Source organism: Rutidosis leptorrhynchoides, chromosome 3 (genome assembly GCF_046630445.1).
Source record: "Rutidosis leptorrhynchoides isolate AG116_Rl617_1_P2 chromosome 3, CSIRO_AGI_Rlap_v1, whole genome shotgun sequence".
NCBI classification, from domain to species: Eukaryota; Viridiplantae; Streptophyta; class Magnoliopsida; order Asterales; family Asteraceae; genus Rutidosis; species Rutidosis leptorrhynchoides.
Genome location: NC_092335.1, coordinates 406,823,790 through 406,837,494, shown reverse-complemented (window position 1 = coordinate 406,837,494; position 13,705 = coordinate 406,823,790).

Sequence of the window (13,705 nt, the reverse complement as noted above, 5' to 3'; positions counted from 1 at the left end):
AATACAGGTAATAAGTCGTTTTTGTAAAGGTAGTCATTTCAGTCGAAAGAACGACGTCTAGATGAACATTTTGGAAAACATACTTCCACTTTGAGTTTAACCATAATTTTTGGATATAGTTTCATGTTTATAAGAAAAATCATTTTCCCAGAAGAACAACTTTTAAATTAAAGTTTATCATAGTTCTTAATTAACTAACCCAAAACAGCCCGCGGTGTTACTACGACGGCGTATATCCGGTTTTACGGTGTTTTTCGTGTTTTCCGGTTTTAAATCATTAAGTTAGCATATCATATAGATATAGAACATGTGTTTAGTTGATTTTAAAAGTCAAGTTAGAAGGATTAACTTTTGTTTGAGAACAAGTTTAGAATTAACTAAACTATGTTCTAGTGATTTCAAGTTTAAACCTTCGAATAAGGTAGTTTTATATATATGAATCGAATGATGTTATGAACATCAATACTACCTCAGGTTTTGTGGATAAACCTACTAGAAATGAGAAAAGTAGATCTAGCTTCAAAGGATCCTTGGATGGCTTGAAAGTTCTTGAAGCAGAATCATGACACGAAAACAAGTTCAAGTAAGATTTCCACTCGAAATAAGATTGTTATAGTTATAGAAATTGAATCAAATTTTGAATATGAGTATTACCTTGTATTAGAAAGATATCTTAATTTAAATAAGAAAGATTTCTTGAGGTTGGATGATCACTTTACAAGATTGGAAGTAAGCTAGCAAACTTGGAAGTATTCTTGATTTTATGAAACTAGAACTTATAGAATTTATGAAGAATACTTAGAACTTGAAGATAGAACTTGAGAGAGATCAATTAGATGAAGAAAATTGAAGAATTAAAGTGTTTGTAGGTATTTTTGGTCGTTGGTATATGGATTAGATATAAAGGACGTGTAATTTTGTTTACTTGTAAATAAGTCATGAATGATTACTACTTTTTTTGTAATTTTATGAGATATTTCATGCTAGTTGCCAAATGATGGTTCCCACATGTGTTAGGTGACTCACATGGGCAGCTAAGAGCTAATCATTGGAGTGTATATACCAATAATACATACATCTAAAAGCTGTGTATTGTACGAGTACGAATACGGGTGCATACGAGTAGAATTATTGATGAAACTGAACAAGGATGTAATTGTAAGCATTTTTGTTAAGTAGAAGTATTTTGATAAGTGTCTTGAAGTCTTTCAAAAGTGTATGAATACATATTAAAACACTACATGTATATACATTTTAACTGAGTCGTTAAGTCATCGTTAGTCATTACATGTAAATGTTGATTTGAAACCTTTAAGTTAACGATCTTGTTAAATGTTGTTAACTCAATGTTTATTATATCTAATGAGATGTTAAATTATTATATTATCATGATATTATGATATATTAATATATCTTAATATGATATATATACATTTAAATGTCGTTATAACGATAATCGTTACATATATGTCTCATTTCGAAATCCTTAAGTTAGTAGTCTCGTTTTTACATATGTAGTTCATTGTTAATATACATAATGACATGTTGACTTATCATTTATCATGATTAAACATAGTGTAACAATACCTTAATATGATTCATATGTAATTAGTAAGACGTTGTTATAACGATAATCGTTATATATATCGTTTCGAGTTTCTTAATTCAATAAACACAATATTATGTATATAACTCATTGTTAAAATACCTAATGAGATACTTACTTATCATAATATCATGTTAACTATATACATAATCATATATATGTCATCATATAGTTTTTACAAGTTTTAACGTTCGTGAATCACCGGTCAACTTGGGTGGTCAATTGTCTATATGAAACCTATTTCAATTAATCAAGTCTTAACAAGTTTGATTGCTTAACATGTTGGAAATACTTAATCATGTAAATATAAATTTCATTTAAAATATATAAACATGGAAAAGTTCGGGTCACTACAATAAGGATCGGTATATTAGGCAATTACAGGATGAAGTTCAAGAGTTACGATGGAAAATGATCGATATGCTACAAAAGCAAGTGTCATCAGTTCCAGTTGCATTGGGAGACAATAACTAGAATACACCTTTAGGTTTTCCAGTGCTACCTTATATATCTCTACCTTGGGGATTTGTACCACGGTTACCTCCAGATCCATTTCTCTACCCAAACCAACCCTCCATGGCCTGTCCATATCCAGTTCTAAATAATCCAGTGACAACTGAACCATCTCATACTCAACAGTTTTTAAGTGTGCTACCTTCATGTAACACCTCGTCAAAAATCCCTTTAATGGAATGTTAACTCTGGTCCCAGTGCTTGGCTTGACTTCTACGTAACATCAATTGATATGGTCAAAACGGACGGTTTTATTTCGTGTGATGTCGTTAGGTCGCAACGCGCAAGATTCAGCCACCAAGAGGGAGGGTACTTATTTTAAATTTATATTTAGCGGGGCCTAAATCTTACTACTCCTTATTATGAGTAAGGGAAGTATGACCTAGAGTAGTATTTTTGAGATATCAGTAGAATCGAACCTATGTCTAAAACTTAAGATAATTCTAAGGTGCAGGAGTAGTGGTTGATTACCTAATTTTGAGTTTTCTAAATAAATTAAAGTAAATGCGATAAAATTTGTAATTCAGATAAGGCTAAAACAAGTGCATGCTATGATTTCATCAGTTACTTTGCCAATATTATAGAGTGGTGGCTCATGGATTGGCAGTGACCTTATATTTACTACACTAGTCCTAAACGCCCCTGTCATAAGACATGTTACTGGGTAATGCGATAGGATTGAAGATTCTGAATATACAGAAACGTCCTTTACTCCCAACGCCCGTGCAGTCTGACTACAATCATACACGTTCAGACGGCTCATCCAATTGAGCGACTCGGTTGGGTGACATATTAACATTCCAAAATGGTCTAAACTTTCTTAAGTATAATAGAATACATGGTTTTCCATATCCGAGAGACATGATGTGTCTCGATGCTTTCGTTAATGATTTGTTTAAAAGATAGTTAGGCCTTTAAAAGAGTTCAACCATAAAGAACACCATGGCTAAGTCAAGCTAACTTCCATGAATACATTCGATTATCCTAACGGTTCAATCCTTTATGTGTTCGAACAAACAGTTCCTTAATTAACCAAGAATCCCTCAAGCGAGGTGCAATGCTTGAGACCGCGTTATGGTGAAGTGTACTAGTCAACACTAACCGTGTTCCATGGCCTTACTTAGCAGAGGTGCAGCTTACAATAACCGTTGTACTTTAGTGTGCACGTACGAAGTTTATATGCTTGGTGACTACACTAGCATGGTTTAAGACCGACAATGTACTTGGGATCTAGTTAGATGTTTCACTATGAAAGAGTCCTCAGTCGGAATCCAAGGCTTGGTGGACTTACTACAACCGGTGCGCCTCAGTCAAACTCACATAGTATCCGATAAACTTCTCTTACCAAGGGGTGACACATATAGTGTACTCTGAATCAGGGTTCACGACTTCCTAATAACAGAGCCGAAGACCTTGAAATCTTCGGAATTCTTCTCCGGGTACTAGGTTTCCCGCACGGAGTTGAAGACTTTGAAAGTATGACTAATATTGTACAAGATAGGGAAATAAGTGAATTGATGTATGTGTTAGAATGAATGACAAATGCCCTTTTAATAAACCTAAAATTTCCCTGCAAACGGATGGCAGGCTATTTGGCAGGCCATTTGCAGGGGCTGTTTGCCAAGGCAAGCTGTTTAACGAGGCTGTTTGCTTGAGCTATTTGGCACGCTATTTCTGAACTAGGCCGGCTGTTTGGCAGGCCATTTGGCAGGCCGTTTGGCTTGCCTGGTTCCCTGGATCGCAACTTGATTTCTTGTCTTTCACCGTTTTCGCTCTAGAATCTTAGTTTTAGCTCCGATTCTCTTGATTCTTTTTGCACCATCTTCGTAATTACTTGTTCTTCAATATTGACTGACGAAGTGAGTATTTTGGCGATAAAGTTTGGAACTTTATTATTTTTGGGCCTTAGTACTGAGGTGAAAACGTGACTTTTTAGCCGATATCAAATATCCCACACTTAGACTTTGCTTGTCCTCAAGCAAACTTCTTGTTTTTACTTTGAGTAATCTTTTCGGAGTTTCTTTTCTAATAGCCTAAGCGATTTACTTTTTATTATAAGAGCGAAAGATAAGGTGAGTCATCTATGTTAGGGTTGAAACTATCTCTGCAAGCATGCGAGGAGGTTACATGACTTAGACTAGCTTTCACGGGTCATTCAAATCACTCAAGTATTTAAAGTTCCCTATAGATCTAAGAAATGAATTTCACTCATAGCCAGTCATGTTGTACTCATCGTCATAGGCTTGATAAAGACTCAAATCCTTACTACTAATGTGAAAACGGTAGTAACCATAGCTTCTAGGTCATTTGTCAGTGATGGAAAGGAATTTTGGAGTGATGGTGAAGTTTTTTTAAGGGGTGAAAAGGGTAACATAGTCCCAAAAGACTCTTATTTCGGAAAATTTAAGATAGATAGGAGTGCTGATATTCTTGAGAAGCACTTTTGAACTATTCTTATTTTTGAAGTGATAGGCATTTGTGGTCAAGTTCTTCTTCGGCATTTCTCTTTATAAGTTCTGCTCCTTTTTTCAGAACTTTGAAAAAAACATTTATTTATTTATTTTTGGAGATTTCATCTCGAGAAACTTATTGCCGGTAAACATTTTCAAGACCTTTGCCGTGATACTTTATAAATTTGTAACATCGGGTTTATGGAAGGAATCTCATTTTCTGTGTTTTTGAGTGATAGTAAAGATGATGCGGATGAGGTGGTGTGGTAGAAGTGTCGGAAGTGTGAGTGAGTTGTTTTGACAAATGACTATCTCTTCTGATTATAACCGAATCACATTTCGTTACTTGGAAATGTAGATCTAAAGCAAGTTCTGATTCCGAGCACAGACATCGGCACTCTCAACGGAAAGTAGCGGAGCATTAAAGATGAATGCTGGTCTTATTTGGGTGCCTCATCATAATCAATTTAGGTCGATAATGCCTAGTCATGCAATGCTCTTTTAGAGATTCGGTTCATCCTAACAAGATTTCCACCTTACTTAAACCTTATTTTTATTTACAAACGTTTCAGGTTTTAAAAAATACTTTTTCGAAAAGGCTTTCTTTTGTTAAAAATTTGAAATTTTGGCTTAAGAACTTGGAATCTTTGTAATGGGTTATTTTAATACAGCATAAAAAGATTATACCAACATCTCACACTTAAACGAACATTGTCGTCAATGTTCCTAGTGTATCCTACACTTAGGAGTTTTAGTTGAGGATTTGAGATTATTCGTTTAGTGTTTATTTGGTTCGTAATCTCACACTTAGTGATAAGCTTAGAATGTGGCATAATTTAAGAATTTGAGCTAGTAGAGGGAAGAAAGGGTACCCCCAGCAGACGTGGTTGCTTGTAAAGAGCTGGCTGGCTTGGAAGTTTCATCCTTTATTCATCGGCTCACTTGTCATCTTTTATTCTTCTACTCTACTTTATTACACGGGTTGACTCTCGAGAAGCGCTTTTGTTTAAGGTCGTTGGCTCGTTCTTCTTGGTGGTTAAAGAGTAGTCATTCCCCTTTGGTAGTTGTGATCTTGGTCTTCTCGAGGGAATGTGAGTCTTGGTGGATAAATCCTGAGAAAGTGTCAGACCAAAAATGGTAACAGATCCGGTACATCTCTTGAAGATCTTCTGAAAGAAAGATAATGCACAGTTTTGGCTCGTGACAAATCTTGAAGTTCGATAAGAATATGATCCACTGCTCTGCTGATTGATCCATGAATGTCGATCATTGAGGCAGTGCTGTTGGTGATTATCTCTCTGATAGGATGCTCATTTCGGAGGTCTTCAAATAGAGTCAGAAATTGTATCTTTAATATTTCAAAATCTTCTGATCAGTGGTCTCCACAGTAGGAGTCCGTAGCTTTGCACAGAGTAGTCAAAAGGCGAAGCTGAAAATAAGTGAAGAGCAGCCCTGACCCAAGCATTAATGTCACCGTCTTTGAGTATATCTCCCTACATCTGGCCTTGAATGTGAAACTAGGATCCGTGCATTCTTGAAAGATACGTGCTATCTGCTTCGTAACATAGGTGGCAATGTTGACTTGGTCTGGTTCAAGATGAGAAAACGGATTGTTGCGTCTTACTTCCTTTGTGACTGCGTCTTGTAACTCTTTGATAATTAGATCGGCGTGGTGATCAATTGTTATGTAAATCACTAGCCTCTCTGGTGTGCTTTCGAAATTATCTCTCTCCAAGATAGCGAAAAAGCTGTGAATATCCTCGATCAGTTGCAAATCAGAGTGATAAGTCGGGTGTCCGGTGGAGTGATCCATATGCTTCCAGATGAGAGTCAGTAGTGCTCGTTGGTTTGCTGAGAACGGAAGTGCAAATCCGGCTAAGGCGTTGTAGACCTTAGAGTAAATGATCTTCTGTTCTCGACAAAATCTTGTCTCAAGAATAGTGCGAACTACTGAATTGTGCTCCCGTTGCCTTTCTTCACGGTAGATATGATCGTGAAGGGTATTGATAAAGTCTTGAATGCGTTCTTCTAGGATTTCAGTATTTTTGTGTTTTTTCTGGAGATAAAGGTTGTATTCGTCCTTGATAGCCGTGATTCTTTCGGTTAAGCGTAGCGTGTAATCAATTGTTGATTTATGGATGACTCCGAGAATCTCTTCAAATTCATCGATGTCATTGATGAATGTTATCATGTTGGCGTGAGTGGATATGATCGAAATTCGATCTGAAGAAGAGTCCGTCTCCTCCCAATCTGGTTCGGCTGGAGAATATGAGTTATCCAGAATGTCTTCATGTTGTTCTTCCTCGTTATCATCGGTAGAATAATCGTCTGAAGATTCGTTTGATGAACGGCTTTCTTCAGTATTCTGGTCCTTTGCTTTGACACTTTCGGGATCAATTTCTATGTCCTTAACCTCAACCTTATCAGTCTTCTTTTTGAAGCGAATGATTAAACTGTGATCTTTAGTCTCCAGCCTCATTAATTCTTCATGACGCTCTGGGTTTGGAGATGGTATTATTGTAGTTTATTTTACATCTTCCATTCCCTCTTCCTCCTCAGATTCTTCCTCTTCCTCTATTTCTTCACTGGGATCCTCTTCTTCCATTTATGGGTCGTCAAAAGACTGTGAATTGGCACCCATCTTGATATTTGCAGCTGGTGGTGGGGACTCATCATTGGAAGTGATCCGTCTGGTGGAAATAGCAAACATCTCTGCTGAAACGACCCGTCCATATTACTATAAATGTGGTACGTTATTCATTGGTCCCATAGCGAGGTATTTGACCTCTATATGATACGTTTTAGAAAATATTGCATTCGTTTCATAAAAAGCACACTATTATTATACATAATGCACGTTTTAAACAAGTGGGCGATTATTTAAGAAATAATCCCCATAATACATCGGTTTCCAAATACTACACACGTGACATAACAGTCGAATATAATACATGACAAAGGTTTTATTAAATGCAACACTTTATTTAATTAAAAGCATGAGACTCCATGCACAGCTTGCTCAGATAATGCAACAGCGGAAGACTTTCTTAAGGACCTGAGAATAAACATGCTTAAACAGTCAACACAAAGGTTGGTGAGATATATAGGTTTAAAGCTATCATCGATATAAATATAGACCACAAGATTTCATAGTTATAAATATATGTACACTCGCAAGTGTATAAAAGTATTCCATAAGTTGTTGAGCGCTTCGGTAACCATACTTAACCATTAATGTAGCATATTCCCTTTATTATGAAATCTCCCTACACTGTACCAAGTGTAGTAAAAATGAAGTACTATGCAACCATTTACGATACTAGAGCGACTAGCCCGGCTGGGGTTGTCAAACCCGATAGATCTATCAATAGGATTCACGCTTACATGTTCTCGCAACATGTAAATATTAGTTACCAAGATATTAGGGAAGATATACAAGGTGGTACAACTCCACGTAGAATATATTTTAAGTACTTGTGTCCATGGCGTAAAACATAAAATGCATGTATTCTCATCCCAAAATATTTTTAGAGTTTAAAAATGGGACTATATACTCAAGGTAGTAAAAGTATATTAATAATAAGTTTTCAACTTATTAAAAATATGGCCGTCGTCCTTGGATTCACGAACCTGTAGCAAATATATATGTATATCAAAATGTAATACAACTATTATTCATATCATATCTTCAATCACATGTGATTGTTTAAGTTCATATTTTCAATCACGTGTGATTGTTTAAGTTTATATTTTCAATCACTGTGATTGTTTAAGTTGTCAAGTTAGCAGTCCAATGTTAGTAGTCCACAATTAGTAGTCCACAGTTAGTAGTCCACAGTTAGTAGTCCACAATTAGTAGCACATAGTATACACGTGTTGTATAAGACTCAATCATGACCCACAATACCGCTATTGTAGTTACACGTATTGTGCATGTGGTGTCTTTTGATTTATCCGACGTGTTGTGTAACCATGACATGTTAGAATACATGTATAATACAAGAAAAGTTAGCTAGAATATGGTTAGTATAGATTTAATGAATTAATCCCGTAATCAAATTATCCATTTTTAACTAATTTTGTTTGCCCATAATTTCTTCGTTATAAATCCGTTTTGAGTGAATCTGTGACGATCGCTCCAAATCCATATGGACGAACACGTCATTCATCGATTTCATTGCGAGGTATTTGACCTCTATATGATGCCTTTTGTAAACATTGCATTCTTTTAAAAAGGCATACCATAAATGAATATTTAAATCAAAGGTTTTCAACATCTGATGATTTCTACATATAGACAATCACCATAAATAATAGTTTACAACAGTACTTCCGTTGACAATGCAGTCAAAATAAGATACATGGTGATGATTTGGTGAATGCAACGTTTCCTTGAAAAATATGCCATGTAAGACTCCATGCACATAGCTTATCTAACATATAAGCAAACAGCGGAAGACTTCTAGGGAACCTGAGAATAAACATACTAACAAGTGTCAACACAAAGGTTGGTGAGTTCATAGTTTTAATGTTTCGCATAATCTGTATATAAAGGTGGATCACAAGCTTTCAGTTGTTTCATCCAGAAACATTTATCAAAGATTCTATGTAACAGAGCACCCTGGTAACTAAACTTTAACGTCTATATAATAATTACCCTTTGTATAATAATCTTAATAATACACACAAACCAACGTATACGCTTCTCAAATAGCATAGGTCCGTTAAAAGGCTAGTGCTCTAGCTCGGACGGGGATGTCAAGCCCTATGGATCCATATACTACTACTCGCGCCCACCAGTTCTTATAACCGGCAGTTACTAGTTACCAAAGCTAAGGGATTTTTGGTTCAAACTCAGCGTAGAATTTAGTATGTACTTGTGTCCATTGTTTAAAATAAAGTGCATATATTCTCAGCCCAAAAAATATATATTGCAAAAGCATTTAAAAATGGAGCAAATGAAACTCACCTTAGCAATACATAAAGTCGTTCACCGAAATGTGACCGAAATTTGGAATACCAAATAACCGTAGATCTCAACCTAGGGAGCATATGTTGGTAAATATTTGTCTATCAAGCTAGGTTAGGTCATAGTGTATCACAATCCTAATGCTGGAGATCGACATACAAAAGTTATCTAAAGTCGTTTCAAAAAGTTAATTTTGACAATAGTTAAACAAAACGAGACATACCTTATATAAGGAGTCATTTACTCGGTTGGTAATATTCAAAAATCCATTTTATCAATCTCGTAAACAAGTTGTTTAAATCTTAATTGCATATTCAAAAGCAATTTCAATTAACATCAATCATAATTCAGTTGATCATATCTCTTAATCCGTTCATCGAAACTATTCGATATCTAAATGAAAAGTCATTGATTTTTTGCCAGCTTTTCAAAAACATGCATATCATATACCTTTTACCAGTAACATATGTATTTAATTCGTGATTCATCATAAACTGTTTAACGACGAAATTTAGCATACAAGCATGTATAAATATATATACTCGAGCACTAGACATGAATACACAGTTAATATATAAAAGATAAAATATGAGTGCTTACGTATCAATATTAAGATTCAATATTGTAGGAAAGTACGCAGACGCAATGGAGATAATAAACACTAGGCTTGATTTAAAAATATACCCCCGAACATTACCTATAACCTCCTTGGCAATAACCCATAATTTCCTTAGCTCTATCCTGCTTGAAAACCATTTTGAAAGTGACACGCTCATAACCTCGTCGTAGTATTTTATGTATAATACTAATTAATAATATTAATAATAATAAGATTAATAATAATATTAATCTTAATAATAATAATAATAATAATAATAATAATAATAATAATAATAATAATAATAATAATAATAATATAAATACGGAGTATGATATATGTGTGTGTAAGACAGAGACCAGAATGCTCGAGCTTTATAGTGTGGCCAGATTTCAGACTCCATGCGATCGCATGGTTTCTGTGTGTTATGGCCATGCGATCGCATGGCCTAGGGTTCCAGCTCACATCTGATTTGTAATCTAGTTCGTTGACATATTAATTTATTATATATATATATATATATATATATATATATATATATATATATATATATAATATATTTAATTTATATAATTAATTATATATTATATTAAATTCACGTGCATAGTTGACTTGTAATTTTTGTTCCGATAAGTCGTACGTTGTCACTCGACTTATGTCCCGGTTCCGGTTTTTTGAACGCCCTTTCGTACGCTGAGAAAACTGGCTCTTTACATTTCGTGACTCGTACCTTTGTTAAAATATAGTCTTAAATTATCAATAAACAATATCACTCAAAGTGTATCTTAAACTTTCGAGTGTTTTGGTCAATTACTTCTATAAATCATCGTCTCGTAGTATATACATATACATATATATATTTTCATTTTGAAGTAGTGTTTTACTGTAGCAAAGTTACCGTAGTAATGTTTTTTACTGTAGCAAATAGTGATTTTTGAAAATACTGTAGCTTTTCGGGTACTGTAGTAATTCGAAAATACTGTAGCAAATTAGTGTTTATTGGTTCATTTTAAACGTTTTAGTTAACTTATCTAAATATGAATCGAATCAATAATCGAATGTTACTATCGTTTACTAAATAACTTGAAATCATATATATTCAAATAGATATATAAACCAATAAGTTTAATGTACAGTATCATGCAATTAAAACTTTGGCACGTTTTCAAGTTATAGTATATATATGTATCTATTTACATATAATGGTTCGAGAATCGTTGAGAACAACCGAAGGGTACTTGATTAGTTCAAAAATTTTGAGATTCGGTTTTACAGACTTTGCTTATCGTGTCGGAAACGTTAAATCATTTAAAAATAAAGTTTTAATTTGGTCAAAAATTTTTGGGTTGTCACAGTACCTACCCGTTAAAGAAATTTCGTCCCGAAATTTGAGTGTGGTCGTCATGGTTAACAATAAAAATGTTTTCATGACGAATATGAGTTGGTAAATAGAATTTTATCACCATTGAATAATACGGATAAAACAATCCGATTACTCGAAGCGTATGAGAAAAGTTATCGTAATAGAGTGAAATGGAGAATAGAGATTCATCTTATCTCTTGATGTAGTAACGATTGATTTCTGGAATTTAAGGAATAGAATATCTTCATAATTTAAATAAGACTAGATTCTTCGGAATTTAAGGAAATTAGGATTTCTTTTGATTAAATGCGTAATCTGCCTCGATTGCTATGTCTGATATTTTGCTATAAATTGACCTCTTCCGTTTCATTTATTTTCACCACTCCTATAATTTTCTTTCTTATTTCATACTTACAAAAGATTTGTGAAAAAGCTTCATCCAGTTCTGATTCTTGATATTTTCTTGACTATCATATCATTCATTCTTCTTTTTCATCTGCCACCAGAGGAGATTATTTTCTTCTACTATTACCTTGGGGTTATATTGTTTTTCATTCTCCCGTGTCTTTATATTGCTATACGCATTGATATACACGGTTTGTAATTTCGGGGTTGTTTTTGGGCTTTATATTTTCCATTATATTTCGGAGCTTCATGCTTTTGTTTTCTCTTCCCGAATTCAAGTCAAGCGAATAATGATCCAGAATTTGTAGGTATGAATTTCGGAATGAACATAATTAATGTTCTAAGAAAGAAACGGTAATGGCACAATCTGACTTGTCAAATTACCAGAATACCTCGAAAAAGACCGAATCATCAAGAAAAATATTTTCTTAATATGTTTAGAGGTTAAATAGAATGAAAGAGTTATGTAACATGGTTCATGATAAGGGTATGATCTGTGAACCTTTATCACGTTCCTTTAGAAACTCAGCATGACTTACTATAATATAATTACGTTGATCAAGTGTGATTATATTATACTAACTCATGCTTCAGTTTCCAACACTACTTCAAAAACATCCATTTTTCAAGATTTTCAGAATTTGGAAACTAAAATAGTTTCTTTTATGATGTAACACAGATAGCGCGAAGAGATAAATAATTTTGGATAATAATAGTTATGAAGATATCTTCAGAAATATCGAAGATATTTATAATGAAAGATATAATGATATCTTAGAATTTCTAATATCGAAGGATGATGAAGAAGATTTGTTCATAATGATTTTGAGTCAGGAGCAAGGTATTCGTTAATGACTTCAGCAGATACTGAATCATTTATATTCTTTGAAGGTAGGTTTAGTCTTTGTGATTTGTCCACAGCCTCCTTCATGGTTTGCTCAATCCGTTTTCCAGTTCCAAACCTTCTCTTTTTCTGAGCTTTGCCAACACACTATTCTTTATCATCAAACTTTTAGTTGATAAAGTCGTTTACAGTTTTTGCTGCTTCATCAACATTTTTCCAAAATTCAGAGAACTAGTTTCGCAGTTTGGGGTGTTTTTCAGAAACTTCACCTTCGAAGTAAATAAGTCTAGGAGATAGACATTATATGTATATATATAACTGTTGGCATAGAATTGCTGCGAAATTCGAAATAGTGATTGCTAATTCCCGGTAGTTGGTATGGCAATTACCGTTACAAAATGTGGATGAGTACATGATAGGGTTTCAATGAACAATTATAATGGTTTTTCGGAGAGACTTTAAGTCACAGATTAATGAATTTACTGGTACATTTACTGTTAATGTGGTGGAACATGAAAGGTTCCCCAGTAACAAAAACGTATATGCCAGGGTTACAAGTCTGAAAGGTCGTCGTTGACTGGTTGAACGGTTGATAATACTGGATACTTTTGAAAAGGAATTGCAAGGTTATTTTTGGTAAAAACAATGCTAATGGATCTTGTACAGATTTAAAGTCAAAGTATAGCTTTGAAAGATGTAGAGATCTAAGAATGATGTCACCGGTTCAGAGTTATGACTTGGATTCTGATCCGTCAATATCAGAATATGTAATTGAATTTGTATGAAAACGATTGTATATTGTTGTGAGCATTGTTAATAATTTTTGAATCAAAGTTGAAGAATGTATAGTGTAACATATTAATTGAGAACTTATATATTTCCCGGGTATTACCTACCCGTTAAAGATTTCACAATTAATACTTTGTACAAAAGAATTTTTATTACCGTCTTTATGAA